The following is a 15061-nucleotide window of genomic DNA, read 5'->3' on the forward strand; positions in this document are numbered from 1 at the left end:
ACTCTTCCTTCTATAAAATGCTCAGTCATGGAGTTTTAGCACAGTAACAGACAATTAACCAACTCATCATGTTTTATATTAAGATCCTTCAAATGATCCCAACTTGATTTTCCCACCTTTGAAGTCGGTTTGGGAATGAAGTTATGAGGAGAATTTGACAAATACTTGCCTTTCAGTGATGTCCCTGCAAGCAGGGTGGTAGAGTTAGAATTAGATGATTTTTTTTTTTTTGAAATTGGCAAATGTACCCCATGGATTCCATGGTCTGTTAGTCATTCAAAGTCCTTAGATTCAACAACATCCCCAATCCAGTGGTTTATATTCTGCCTGATTTTATTTAGGAAAATGATTTTTCCCAATGGGGTCAATGATGGGTTCAACAATATGTTCTTGGTTGTAGTTAGCATCTCATGTTGGACTACCTGATCTGTTTCTGGGATATTTATGAAAGCATGCATGCCATGTGAAATAGTTAGTAATTACTTCTTTATCACACTGTTTCAAATAACCTAGTTATCATTAGGTCAATAAACAAATCTTTTGACTTAAACATTGTAACATTAGTTTCATCATTGAGTCAAAATAAATTGATACAGAATCTCCCTAGAACAGAAGTATTTTCTAGAATATTTCCTAATGAAAATAATGTAACCACCATAGTCTGCTGAATGCATACCATATGTCACAATTAAAGTAATTGTTTTGCAAATAATTGTTTGATTCTTTTGATACTCCTATGAGTTAGTTACTATTAACACCACATTTTTTTGTTGTTTTGTTTTTGTACATAGCTTTCTTCTTCTTTTTTTTCCTTTAATTGAAAATTCATGTATTATATTCCGATCATTGTTCTCCCTTCTCCATCTCTTCCCAGATCCTCTGCACCTCCCCACCCATCTAACTCCAGGCCTCTCTTTAGAAAAGAAACAGACAAAAATGCAAGCAAACCAGAATTAAAAACAAACAAACATAAAAAGCACAACACACACACACACACACCAAAACCCATAAAAACACAAAATCAAAAACCATAATATACAAGCCAAAATCCCAGTAAGATGAAAAATGCCCAAACAAAGCAATATGAGACAAAAAAAAATTCTACAAAACACCATGGAGTTCCTTTTGTGTTGGCCATCTACTGCCAGGCAAGGTGCTTATCCTCAAGTGTGGTTTATCTATCCAATGAGACTCCATTGGAGAGAACTGATTTTTTACCTTTGCAAGCAGTCTTCAGCTGGACATAGCTCTTTGGTTAGGGGTGTGCGATCATAATTCCACATTTTACAGAAGAAACTGAGTCTTCACATAAGTGGCCTGAGATGCTCAGTGGCAGACCCAGAAACCCAATCTTTTCTAATTTTAGGAACCTAAACTCATACTACTATCCTTTCCAGTCTTGTTATTACTTTATTTTTTATTTTTTATTTTTAAGTTTTGGGATATGACCTTTATTGAGCTTATCCACCAGAGTGGAAATAATGTTCTGTAAAAAACCAAATATTTGTTACTATAACTTCTGCATCACAGTTAAAATCCAAACAGTTTTTTTTTAAAATAGTCAACTCAATCAAAATCCTACTACTTCAGAATCAATAGCTTCTTTGAAGCCATAGTAACACTTAAATATGGCTAAGACTCAAATGCAGAAATTTGGTTGGTTGGAAGGCTAATTAACTTGCTCAAATAGAATTACAAAAAGGCAAAATTGTGTTTTTCACAGAGATACAGTCCACTGGAATCACCGAGACTGGACAGCTGTTAAAATATTTAGAGACCTGAGAGAATAAGGAATCCAGGCATCCTTAGACAGTCTTCTGTTGTCCTTTCTTCCCAATCAGAGTTGTGGATGTGTGGGATGATACCACCACCAGCCTTGATCAGAGAGTCCAGTTCTTCATCTCCATAAATAGCAAGTTGCAAATGACGAGGGGTAATACGCCTTACCTTTAAGTCTTTGGATGCATTTCCTGTCAACTCTAGTGCCTCTGCAGTGAGGTACTCCAGGATGGCTGCACTGTACACAGTGGCGGTCCGCCCACACGTCTGTGGCTGGTTGTCCTAGATTTCAGGTGTTGATGAATATGGCCCACAGGGAAGTGCAAGCCGGCTGGCTGCAAGCAAGCGGGAAACCGCTTTTGCCTTGGTCTTTCCAGAGTCCTTTCTAGCCTTACCGCCAGCCATCTCGGACCGCGCTGCAGATCAGACAAGAGAGGAAGAGACAAGGCCAGGCTGACGCACAGTGAGATCCTGGCGTCCACTCCTCCGTCGTACCGCGATTCAAACTCTCTTCTTGTTACTTCAAAAAGCCTTTTCTTCCTAACATTTGATTACTAGAGCATGTATGCTATTTTTCTGTTGCTACTTTAGCAAATAACCACCAATTAGTATCTTAACTAACACCCATTTACCATTCATGGGAGTCTGATTTGGTCTTGCCGGGCTAGCTAACCACTTGGGTTCAGCACATCTTATTTCCCTTCTGGAGGTTCTAGGAGAGAATTCTCTACCTTCATCTGGCTAACTTCTAGAGGCCAGTCACAATGAGGCACATGGTTCCTCCACCTCCAAAGCCACTGTGTTATGTCCCTATGGCCAACCTTCTGAAACTCTCTTCCTCTGACCACGGCTTGCAGAGGTTTAAGGACGTTTGCAGTTGGGCTGTGGATAAATGAAATAATCCAAAAATCTCCCGAGTTGAAGGTTCTCAGTCACATCTATAACATCCATTTTGACATCTAGGGAAGTATCATATTGGTAGTTTCTGGGGCTGATTTAGGGTATAGATCTCTGTGGGACATTTTGGTACTCACTGTATTCTAGGGACCTATTTCTGTAAATAAAATTTTAGCAAGCATTAAATTGTACTGCAGCCAAAGTAAAGGGGCAAACAAGGACTTGTGAAACCTCATTAACTGCAAGGCCCTCGGCAGGATTATTTACTGACAATTTCCCCCTTAGCACTGGACAGCAGACCTGTGTATGTGGTTCACTTCTCCCTGAACTGTGTGTTTCCATTGGTGTTACCATCATTGCTTTCAAAACCACTCTAAAGGATAATTTCTATCCATTAATAACCACTCATTTATGTATATACTCCAGTGGGGTTTTATCGAACCTGGTTTATTTCCATATTTTCACACTTAAAAACATCTAATTAAAATATGCTATACATATAGAGGGGAATATCACCTAAGAGTGGGACTTGAGGGATTTTCACAGACTGAACTCAGTGGTATAATGATCCTTCAGCCATTTTCCTTCAATCTCAAAAGTTCCCTCTGCCGTTGGCCACTGAAACCGTGCACTGATTCTTATCAGTGGGAAAGGGTGGTGGACTGGGGTAAAGGGGAGGGGGGGCAGGAGGGGGGAGAACAAGGGAATCCGTGGCTGATATGTAGAACTGAATGGTATTGTAAAATAAAATAAAAGAAAAAAAATTAAAAATAAAAGCCTACACAGCAGGAAAAAAAAAGTAGATTCAGTAATCTACCCTTTTTAGCCTATCATATCTATATTATCCCCTTTTCTTCTTTACAAAGAGATTACATTTATAATCAATCCCTTTAAATAAAAATAAACATTTATAAACAATAAAAAATTTCAAGTATAATTCAACTTTAGTTAGCTGTCATGCTCAGCTACCATCATGAGCATAATGCTTTTGAGATGTATTCATTCTGTGTGTGCCAGTGTGGATAGGTCATAATTTGGTTGTTTGACTAGTAAAAAGAACACGTGGAATCATTCTTTCGAACACAGCATTATGAAAAAGAGTGTTGTGAACATTCTCATGTAACTTGTTAGTACACAGTTTTCTGTTTCTTTTCAGTAGATAAGTATATTAGTGATGGAACTGTTCAGTCATACAGCAAGCATATGTTGGACTTGTGAGAAATCACTGTTTTCCTAAAGTGTTTGCACTATCCCTAATGTGTCTGAGTTCACATCAGCTGTCATCACCATCCTTGGCAGCATTCAGTATTATTAGTCCATGTTTGGAGCTTTTTCAGCAGCACCTAACTGTAACTTCAATTTTTCATTTTTTCTAGTCAGTAATTATAAGTTATTATTTCATGCATTTATGTATCTCTGATGAATCTTTAATATCGTACCCATTTTCATTTGCATTCCTTTTTCAGATGAAAGAATTCTCCAGATAATCTAGATTCAAGTCAATTGACAGGTAGGTATTTCCCTAGTGTGTGACTTTCTTTTCACACTTTAACTATGTATTTGAAGAGCAGATTTTAAAGTTTTGCTGTTCAGTTTATCCACTTTATTTTATCATCTGTGTTATATCTTAGTTAAGCATTTTTTTTTGTGCCTAAACCAAGGCCATTGGGATTTCTTCCTATGTATTCTAAAAAATCCAGACTGTTAAATCATATTTACAGGTGTATAACACATTTCAAGGTTTCATTAAAAAGAAATATTTTAGAAATTGTATGCAGGTATGTGTCTGTGTGTATGTGTGTGCATGCATGCCTGTGTGTGTGTATATGTGTGTATATGTGTATGTGTGCATATGCGTGTATGTGTGTGTATATGTTTGTGCATGCATATGTGTGTATGTGTGTGTGCTTGTGTGTATATGTGTGTGCATATGTGTGTACATATCCATATGTATGTGCACATATGTGTGTGCATATGTATGTGCATGTGTGTATGCATATGTATGTATGTGTGTGTGTTTTTGTGTATGTGTGTGTGTTTGTGTGTATGTGTGTGTGTGTTTGTGTGTGTGTGTGCGTTTGTGTGTATGTGTGTGTGTTTGTGTGTATGTGTGTGTGTGTGTTTGTGTGTATGTGTGTGTGTGTGTTTGTGTGTATGTGTGGACTGCAGGTGGCTGCCAAACCTGAGTCAGGTCCTCTGCAAGATCAGTGTGCACTATTAACTGCTGAGCCATTTCTCCAGTCATATCTGAGTTATTTTTATGTCCTGAGACAGGGGCCTTCCTTGCTTTTTCCCCCACCCATCCTTCTGTATCCAAATATGCACACTTCCCCTCTTTCTTATTGTTATGCAATTATTTTAAAGAATTCTTTGAAAGAATCATCTTTTATATTTTGTATTGCCTTGATGATTTTGCTAAAAATTGACTAGTCATATTTATGACCCCTTCTCTCAGTGTGAATTCTTACTGGTCCTTTTCTGAATGGCCAGCATGGGTATAGTTCAGCTGAAATGTGTCTTCTTCCCCTTTGCCTTGGCCTTGCCTATATGGGGGAAGAGGAAGGGCATTGTTCCGTTTCCTTCGCCTTCGCTTTCAGCACAATTATTTTTACTTATTTATTTTAGCCTCCTTAAGAGCTAATTTGTGTTAAGAACTTGCTCAAAGATTTACAAAATTCGTCTTAAAGTGTAGCCTGCCTTCAAATTAAACTTTGTGCAGGATTTGAGAACCTAAATACACTATGTACCCTATGACATTGGTGTTGTTGGATTCTGGGTGGCTTTGTGTTTCTCTCTGTGGCTTGTTCTGGGATGCCATTGGTTTACTAAGAGTCATTTTTACTCTTTCAAGACATGTTTCGACATTTTCCAGAGTTGTTTCTAAAATGCTTTTTAGTTTAGGATTAATTTGTCTCCATCAGAAGATATTAATTATTTTTTGCATCATTTCATTTTCTCTCTATACTTCTTTGTTTTTTTTTTTTTTTTTTTTTTTTTTTTTTTTTTTTTTGCTATCATTTTTCATTTTTCTCTCTATACTTCTTTGGAGATACTTTTCTTTGATTTTTTTCAGATTTACAAATCTCATTATCAGTTATTTTGAATCTGCTAAGTTTGAACAATGCATTCTTAGTTTTAGATAAACAATTTTGTCTTTCTAAAATCTCCAGTCATTACTTTAAAAATATATTTTGTACTACTATGGCAATTCTGTTTTTTGATCCATTTTGTCTATCTCTTCTCCATTTTTTTTTACATTTATTCATCATAGTTATTCTAGAGCACTATACATTAACTGTATTACTTCAAACATTTCTGTTTCTCGTTTTCTTTATTATTTTGTCAACAAATTGCTGGATTATTATTTTTTTTTTTGAGACAGGGTTTCTCTGTGTAGCTTTGCGCCTTTCTTGGAACTCACTCTGTAGCCTACTCACAGAGATCCACCTGCCTCTGCCTCCGAGTACTGGAATTAAAGGCATGCACCACCACCGCCTGGCTATTATTTTTTATTCTTACTGATTCTCAATATGTTTTATATTTTTTGTTTGTTATTTTGAGACAATGTCTCAGTACTATAGGCTGGTCTTGAACTTCCTATATAGTGAGGCTGTCCTTGAACTCCTGAGGCTCTTGCCTCTACTTCAAAAGTACTAGCGTTACAAGCATGTTTTTAATTAACTACTTTGTATGTATGTTTTAGGTGGTCTGCTTATGCCATCTTCTGAAGAAGGCTAAATTTTGTTCTGGCAGGTAGTAACATTTTTTTTTTAGATTACCATTGATTTGCTAAGGTTTTTGTTAGGGAAAGCCACTTTATTTCAGGGTATATCCCTTATATCAAGACAGTTTAAGTGCACATCAGTGTGTGTGTGTGTGTGTGTGTGTGTGTGTGTGTGTGTGTGTGTATGTGTGTATGTATACGAGCTAACCTTAAACTGCTGACCATGTTGTTTGCCTCTGGCTTCTAAGTGCTAGGATTACATGTCCTAGCTTGATAAAGATATTTGTTCCTCATTATTAGATGAAGTATTTCTGGAGTTCCAAATACCACAGATTCTATATGAACTGTATGGCTCTATAGATTTCTGTTCTGTTCTACAGTGTATCAATAACTGTTGTTTTTTGCCCGGAGCTTGTTCCTTCATACATTCATACATGAGTCTTGGAAGTTAATTAACATTCTCAAGGGGGAAATTTCATGCAGACTTATAGGGCTCTCTTATAGCTTTTCCTCTCTGAGATCCAACTATTCTATTTTGAATTATCTTTGGGCCACCCTATATTCTGCTCTCTGTTTCTGCTGTCCAGTGAGATTCATTGTCTTTACTTAGACTCTACTTCTCTGAGCTGTGGTCTGGAAAATGCTCCCAGGGAGAAATCTTGGGTTTATGTGATGTTTATCTTGTTTCCCTATTTCTTTCTGAGGACCACAGCCCTGCATTGGCTGCTACCCAATGCCGGCAAACAGTTGTTATGTATGTTTTGTCTAGATTTTATATTTGTTTATAGTGAGATGCTAAGTCCAATGATCGCCACTCTGTGGTGGATGAAGCTGGAACATGCCCACACTACTTCCTTGAATTTTCTGTACCATCGCTGACTTTCAGAACACCTTTTGTTTTTATCATTTCCATAATCAGGACCTCATGAGCTTTTTCTTTTTCTCTTTCTTTCTCAGAATGCCCTTCAACTAGCGGCAACTGTTAAAGGTTTAGTTCCCCAGGCTATACTATTTGGATGTAGGCAGTCTAAAGCAGACCACCCAATGAAGAACTTCTATTGCCTTAGAACAGCACTTGTGTTCTGCTAAACTTTTGATCAATGCCAGCTTTGATTTCTTCTGGTTTCCACTATTATTCCTTGCCAATCAAGTTGTTTCTACCTGTTTTGATTTAGTCACTGACTTCTGAGTCCTGCTTGATTTCCTAGCTGCTATACCCTATGATGGTTTGAACGAGAAATGTCCCACATAAGCTCATGTATTTGAACATGTGGTCCTCTGTTGGAGCTGCTGTTTGGAAAGATTATAGAGCATTTAAGAGGCAGAGCATTGATGGAGAAATTATGTCACTGGGGGTGGTCCTTGAAGGTTATCTTTCACTTTCTCCTCTTCCTCTTTCTCTCCTCCTTGCCCCATCTGCAAATGGATGAAAAAATGTGACCAGCCAGTTTTCTGTTCCTGCCACCATGCCATCCCTTTCCTGACATGATGGACTCTATCCCTAATCACAAACCAAAATACTATTCCCTGTGCTCGTGGTATTTCACCATAGCAATGAGAAAGTAGATAATATTGACTCTTGCCCAGCCTTGTCTAAGTTTAGACTGCTGTTTCTACTGTCGTATGTCTTCTCATCATTACTCTGACTTGAATAAGTGAATAAGGCTTAGGTAGGAATTCATGTTACAAATTATGACCTTGCTTAGACTATCCAGTGCTAATATTCAGGAGGGTCTGTGAGGGTGTAAATACTAGGAAAATAAAAACGGTTTACTTTTTCATGTAAACAGTAAAATAGGCAAAGGAAGGATAAACTCATTTATAACGTCACAGGAGAAATAAAACAAATAGGAGCTGTGCTACATCAGTTACAACCATCTATCTAAAGAACAGATAGATTCTTACCAAGATTAAGTCATAGAGCTGGGTCCATTAAATTTTCCCATGGCGTTAAATTACCATTATTACATAAAATACAGCAAACTGGGGCCAGAGATCAATTTTGGTTGGTGGAATGCTTTTCTGTCACGTACAAATCTCTGGGTTTCCCCCAGAACATAGTAAAGTTGGGTATTTGAGTGCACATCTGCAATATTAGCACCCAAGATGATGTGGCAGTAAGAGGATCAGAAATTCAAAGTTATCTTCCCCTACATAGATAGTTTGAGTCCAGTGGCCGCAACAGAAACAATATGGAATTGTAGGAAAACTTCCCAATTTTAATAAAGGATGACCAAATTCTGGTGACATAGTTGCTGTTCAGTAATGGCAGGCCAAGAGTATTAAGCTTGAAAGATTTATCTGATGCAAAACAATGACCAACCTAACGTTTACCATTCTAGGTATTTCTCTACCCATGATAGAGTCTATTGGTGAAGATCAATTTGGTTGCATATTTTTATTGTGGCTATTTTGTTATCTTGATAACTGAAAAATTCATACTGGAATAACCTTTGTTGTTTTATTGGATAATTCAGTAGGATTGAAGAGATAAATAATTCTTTGGGAAAAAGCAGATTTTTTTTCTTTTCTGAGACAGGGTTTCTCTGTGAAGTTTTGTGCCTTTCCTGGAACTCGCTCTGTATCCCTGGCTGGCCTTGAACTCACAGAGATCTGCCTACCTCTGCCTTTCAAGTGCTGGGATTAAAGGCGTGTACCACCACCGTCCATCCAGAATTTCCTTTTTGAACTGAACTTTCTTCACTTTATTTGATTTTGGGCACACACACACACTTGAACAAGGCCACTTAAAGAACACTTTCTCATCAGGAATGAGGCCATTTCTTTATATAATTATTTTCTTGTTTATTAAGACTTGTTCCAAATATCCTGCTCTTGTATTCTTATGCATTTACTTTACATTATAAATAAAAATGAAATCCTTTATTTTGGGGATAAGCCACTTCATTTACTTATTTTTTAGCATATTTTAGGTTAAGGTTCAACCAAACGTATTTATTTGTCTGATCAAGGAAATTTAAAGACTTTAAAATTAAAATCCTTCTCATTTATAACTCTATTACCACCACATCTTTGTTCTTTGTCTAATTGATATTACTTTAAATAAAGACTGCAAACATTAATTTTCTAGTGCTTCCAAAACAAACAGAGATATGTCAATATAGAAATGTGTTAGTTCTAAGGTGTCAAGACTAAGCTGAAGACATTGCTTAGGTTGATTCCTTTCCAGGACAGCCAGAGAGAGCTTATTCTCCATCTCTCTTCTAGTATCTAGTTGTCCAGTGACATTAGTATTCCTTGGTTTTGAGATGAATCACTCAATACGGTAACATCCTTGTCAAGTCAGGACTAACTTTAATGGGCCCTTTTAACCTGCTATGCTGTACTGACCTGTAGCTGGAGTTATCTCCATTCCCGCCCAGGGCTGCAGCCGCTTAGATCCCAATAAACACACAGACGCTTATATTATTTAAACTGTTTGGCCTAATGGCTCAGGCTTCTTCCCATCTAGTTCTTATATCTTAAATTAACCCATGTCTATAAATCTATACCTTGCTACGTGGCTTGTGGCTTATCGGTATCTTATATCATGCTTCTCATGGCGGTGGCTGGCAGTGTCTCTTGCCTCAGCCTTCCTGTTCCCAGAATACTCCTCTCTCTTTGTCCCACCTATACTTCCTGCCTGGCTACTGGCCAATCAACACTTTATTTATTAATCAATCAGAGCAACACATTCACAGCATACAGAACATCCCACTGCACCTCCTCTTTTCTGTCTAATCAAAAAGGAAGGGTTTAACTTTAACAGAGTAAAATTACATAATAAACAGTTATCAAGCAAGAATTACAGTTATAATATCTAGTCTATTTATATTTGGCAAATTCAAAGAAAATATTCTATTTATCCTATATTTGTAAGTCTAAGGTTTCATATCTAACTTATCTCTTATCATAACCAAGGAAAACCATAATTATAATTATCTAGTCTTCAACTACATCAAAGACCTCAGAAGGATAATATATTACCTAAGTAAGCAGGAAAAGCATTGTAAGCAACTTCCAAAAGTCTAGAATAACAGAGACAGCTGCATGCCTGGACAGTCATCCAAAGTTCCTCTATAAAGTTGGGGCATCCATCTTTAGCCCACAGGCCTAGAGTCTCTCAGTCACTTTTCTCTATGTTCTGTAGAATGTCTGGCAGTTTCCTCTGTGAAGCAGGAACCTGAAGGACCATTTTGCCAAGCAAAGTTCAGTTGTCAACTTCCTATAGGTCCTGCAAGTTTAGTTGATGCATCATTTTGTCAAACAGTCTAGGTAAGAACAGTTTCTTGCCCAAATGGCTTTTTTTGTCAAGAAGAAGATACTCTCTATATGGAGTGTCTTTGATGTCCATCCTCCTCTCTGAAGTAAATCAGTGCTGCCAGGAGCAGACATGTCTCACTGTCCAGAAAGTCTAAATTTTAAAACATTTTAAAGGCCATATTCTATAGGTCCTTGAAGTGTTTGAAGACTACCTACCTAATTGAATTATATCTATGTATACCTAGAAAACTTAACATGATTGTAAGTTTGATTATCATAGATAACTAATTATTAATCTGTGTTTCTTAATTATCCGTTATAATCTCAATGAGTTACATAAACATAATACCTTAAACGAGAGCATATATATATATATATACACAGTATAACAAAATTAACTTTAAATTTGTATCAATAAGCTAAAATCTACAGCAATGTAAAACATTTCTAAACAAGTTGTTCAAACTGAAATCTACAGCAGTGTAAAACATTTCTAAACAATTTGTTATTCTTTAAAAGTAGGTTCAGCCGGGTGGTGGTGGCACACACCTTTAATCTCAGCACTTGGGAGGCAGAGTAAGGCAGATCTTTGTGAGTTTGAGGCCAGCCTGATCTACAGAGTGAGATCCAGGAAAGGCGCAAAACTACACAGAGAAACCCTGTCTTGAAAAACAAAACAGAACAAAAACAAACAAACAAAAGTAGGTTCATTAATCTACTCTTTCATCCTACCACATCAACACTATCCCCTTTTTTTCTTTAGAAAGAGATTGCATTTATAATAATTTAAATAAAAATATTAGTTTTTTTTCTGTCCCATACCACCCTGTTTCTGAACCTGGTTACATTTTGCAATATCAAGAGTTCAGACATGACCATATTCAGCCCATAACAGAGGTCTAGCACATCATTCACAACAGTATGGACATGCTGTATTAATAAATGGGACCTCCTTAAACTGAGAAGCTTCTGTAAGGCAAAGGACATTGTAATTAAGACAAAATGACAGCCTACAGAATGAGAAAAGATCTTCACCAACCCCACATCTGACAGAGAGCTGATCTCTAAAATAAATAAAGAACTCAAGAAACTAGTCATCAAAATACCAAACAATCTAATTAAAAAATGGGCTAGAGAGCTGAACAGAGAATTCTCAGCAGAAGAATCTCAAATGGCTTAAAGACATTTAAGGAATTGCTTAACATCCTTAGTTATCAGAGAAATGCAAATCAAAACGACTCTGAGATACCATCTTACACCTATCAGAATGGCTAAAATCAAAAACACTGATGACAGCTTATGTTGGAGAGGATGTGGAGCAAGAGGAAATCTTCCACTGTTGGTGGGAGTGCAAACTTATACAGCCACTTTGGGAGTCAGTATGGTGGTTATTCAGAAAATTGAGAGTCAATCTCCTTCAGGACCCAATGATACCACTTTTGGGTATATACCCAAGGAATGCTCAATTATACCACAAAGACACTTGCTCAACTATGTTCATAGCAACATTGTTCATAATAGCCAGAACTTGGAAACAACCTAGATATCCCTAAACCAAAGAATGGATAAGGAAAATATGGTACATGTACACAACAGAGTACTACTCAGCAGTAAAAAAAACATCATGAAATTTGCAGGCAAATGGATGGAACTAAAAAGTATCATCCTGAGTGAGGTAACCCAGACTCAGAAGGACAAACATGATATGTACTCACTCATAAGTGGATACTAGAAGTAAAGCAAAGAATAACCAGACTACAACCCACAGCTCCAGAGAAGCTAGGTATCAAGGAGGACCCTAAAAGGGATGCATGGAATGCCCTGGGAAGGGGAAATAGATGAGATCTCCATGAGTAAACTGAGGATGGGGGGGACAATGGAAGGTAGGGAATGCGGGATGGGAACATGGGGGAAGGGAATGGTTGAGCTGGAACAGGTGAGGAGTGGGAGAGCAATGAGGGAGATATCTTGATAGAGGGAGATATGATGGAGATAGGGAGAAACCTGGTACAAGAGAAGTTCCCAGGAATTCACAGGGATTACCCCAGCTTAGACTACTAGCAATGGTTAAGGGTACCTGTGCTGGCCTACCCTTGTGATCAGATAGGTTAATGCCCTAACTGTCATCATAGAGCCTTCATCTAGTACCTGATGGAAACAGATGCAGAGAGCCACGGGCAAGCATCAGGCCAAGCACTGGATGTCCAGTTGAAGAGAGGGAAGAGGGATGATGCCTTCTATGAGCAAAGGGCATCAGACCATGATGCAGAAAGTTACAGATACAACTGAACCAAGCTAGTGGGAACTCATGAACTTTAGACCAACAACTGTAGAACCTGAATGGGACTGAACTGGGCCCTCTGCATGGGTGAGACAGTTGTGTAGCTTGGTCTGTTTGAGGGGCCCCTGACAGTGGCAATAGGATCCATCCCTGGTGCATGAACTGGCTTTTTGGAGCCCAATGCCTATGGTGGGACACCTTGCACAGCCTTGATGCAAGGAGAGGGGCTTGGCCTGCCTCAGATGAATGTGCTGGGCTTTGCTGACTCCCCATGGAAGGCCATACCTTTTTGGAGGAGGGAATGGGGGGTGAGCTGGGGGGAAGGTTAAGTGTGTGGAGGGGAGCAGGAAGACAGATGAGGGGGGAATCTATGGTTGGTATGTGGAATGAATAAACAAATTTCTTAATAAAAAAAACCCAGTATGGACATGTTGCTAAGTTTGCTTTTATTTGGGGATGAGGAAACCTATTTGTAAGTGAAATAATTGATGACGCTCTGTTTTAGAGATCTGTGTCCCCTTCCAAAAGCTGTATGTACCAAGCAGAAGTGACAAGTGCTTTCTTCTCTGTTCTTATTCCAGGACCCAGCAATATCCTTATAAATGCACAAAGACTTGTTTAGTAACTAAATGAGTTATTTTTTCCTGATATAGGGAAGTTTTTTTTTTAAACGTGAACTACCCTAGAATGGTTTCAATATCAGATTATTCTACAGTCTGAAAAAAATGATCCTACTTCGAAACATCTTTTGACTAAGTATCTAATATTTAGCTAATTTCAATGCTTTAATTTTAATTTTTTTTATTTTACTATTTTATTTCATGTATGGGGTGATTTGTTTGAATGTTTGTCTGTGTGCCAAAGAGAGGACACCAGATTATCTGGAATGGGAATTAGAGACCATGGTGAGCACCATGTGGGTACTATGTCTTGAACCTCCAACTGGAAGAGCAGCCAGTGCTCTTAACCACTGAGCTAATTATCTGGTCCTAATATTTATGTTTTAAAGAGAGAAACTTTATTCAGTGAGGTCCAAAATTCAACAGGAATTTATTTTATATAGATTTCAGTGGAGAATGAAAAAAACAACAACAAACTAATGAGCTTGGATATGAGTCAGTAGTAGAGATTGTGCTGAGGGAGGAGTAGAGAGGAAGAGAGACACTCAGAAATGCACACATGCATGCACAGAAGTGCACACGCTTTCAGGTTGCACTGAAGTTGCTTGGACATATAGAGCCACTCAAAACTTTAGGCTACTCGAACTAGACCATTCCTTTCAGAAGGCCATTCAGAAATGTGTCCATCCACATCTGCTTTATCTGCTTTGTCTTTTGATTTTTTTGGGGGGGGGACGGGGGGAGGTGTCTATAATTGCAGATTGAGGGGGAAGAGTATTTTGTAAGAGATTTCCAACCAGGCTCCAGATCATTATAGTCCCCATGGATGAAGCAGTAACAATGGCCAGAGGAACCTACCAGTGCCTAAGAAAGATTTGACCACCACAATTGAGGCCGCAGTTAAGTGTGTGTGTGTGTGTGTACGTGTGAGTGTGAGTGTGCGTGTGAGTGTGAGTGTGAGTGTGTGTGTGTGTGTAGGCCTGATTCCTCATTGTGATAGATAGCAGCTGTTGTCCTTGTTTGTACACACACACACACACACACACACACACACACACACACACACACTTGTCTCTGTATAAAAGACTTGGAACATGCTTGTACATTGAGTTTTCAAAATTATTATTAGTCTCACATGTATCTCCTAGAGAAATGAGACTTTATGTTTGCTTTTTTTTTTTTTTTAAATATATCTGACCTTTAAAAGCCACTGGTAAAAGAAACCCATTAGAAGGAAAATGATAAAAATGTGTGATGGAAAGAGGTTGGTCCCCATGTTAGAGTGCTGTCGTACACTAGGCTGCGTTGTATCTTCCCAGCATGTCTGGGCTGTGTCTGTTCCCTTCACTCTGTGGCTCATGGGAAAGCCTGATGACAATAGAGTGATTTGTGATGATAATGGTTATTTTTCCCTTTCCCTTTACAATAGCTGGGCTGTTGCCTGCAGGAGGTGTGTCTGTCTGTAAAATCTAGGCACCATCGAAGACACAGCAAGAT

At 38.2% G+C, this 15061-nt stretch overlaps 1 pseudogene; it reads right to left on the minus strand.

Annotated features, from left to right (window-relative positions):
- Nucleotides 1–1805: 1805 nt before the first annotated feature.
- Nucleotides 1806–2184, minus strand: LOC114704261 (annotated as a pseudogene).
- Between the last annotated feature and the right edge of the window lie 12877 nt (nucleotides 2185–15061).

Source organism: Peromyscus leucopus, chromosome 11 (assembly GCF_004664715.2).
Source record: "Peromyscus leucopus breed LL Stock chromosome 11, UCI_PerLeu_2.1, whole genome shotgun sequence".
NCBI classification, from domain to species: Eukaryota; Metazoa; Chordata; class Mammalia; order Rodentia; family Cricetidae; genus Peromyscus; species Peromyscus leucopus.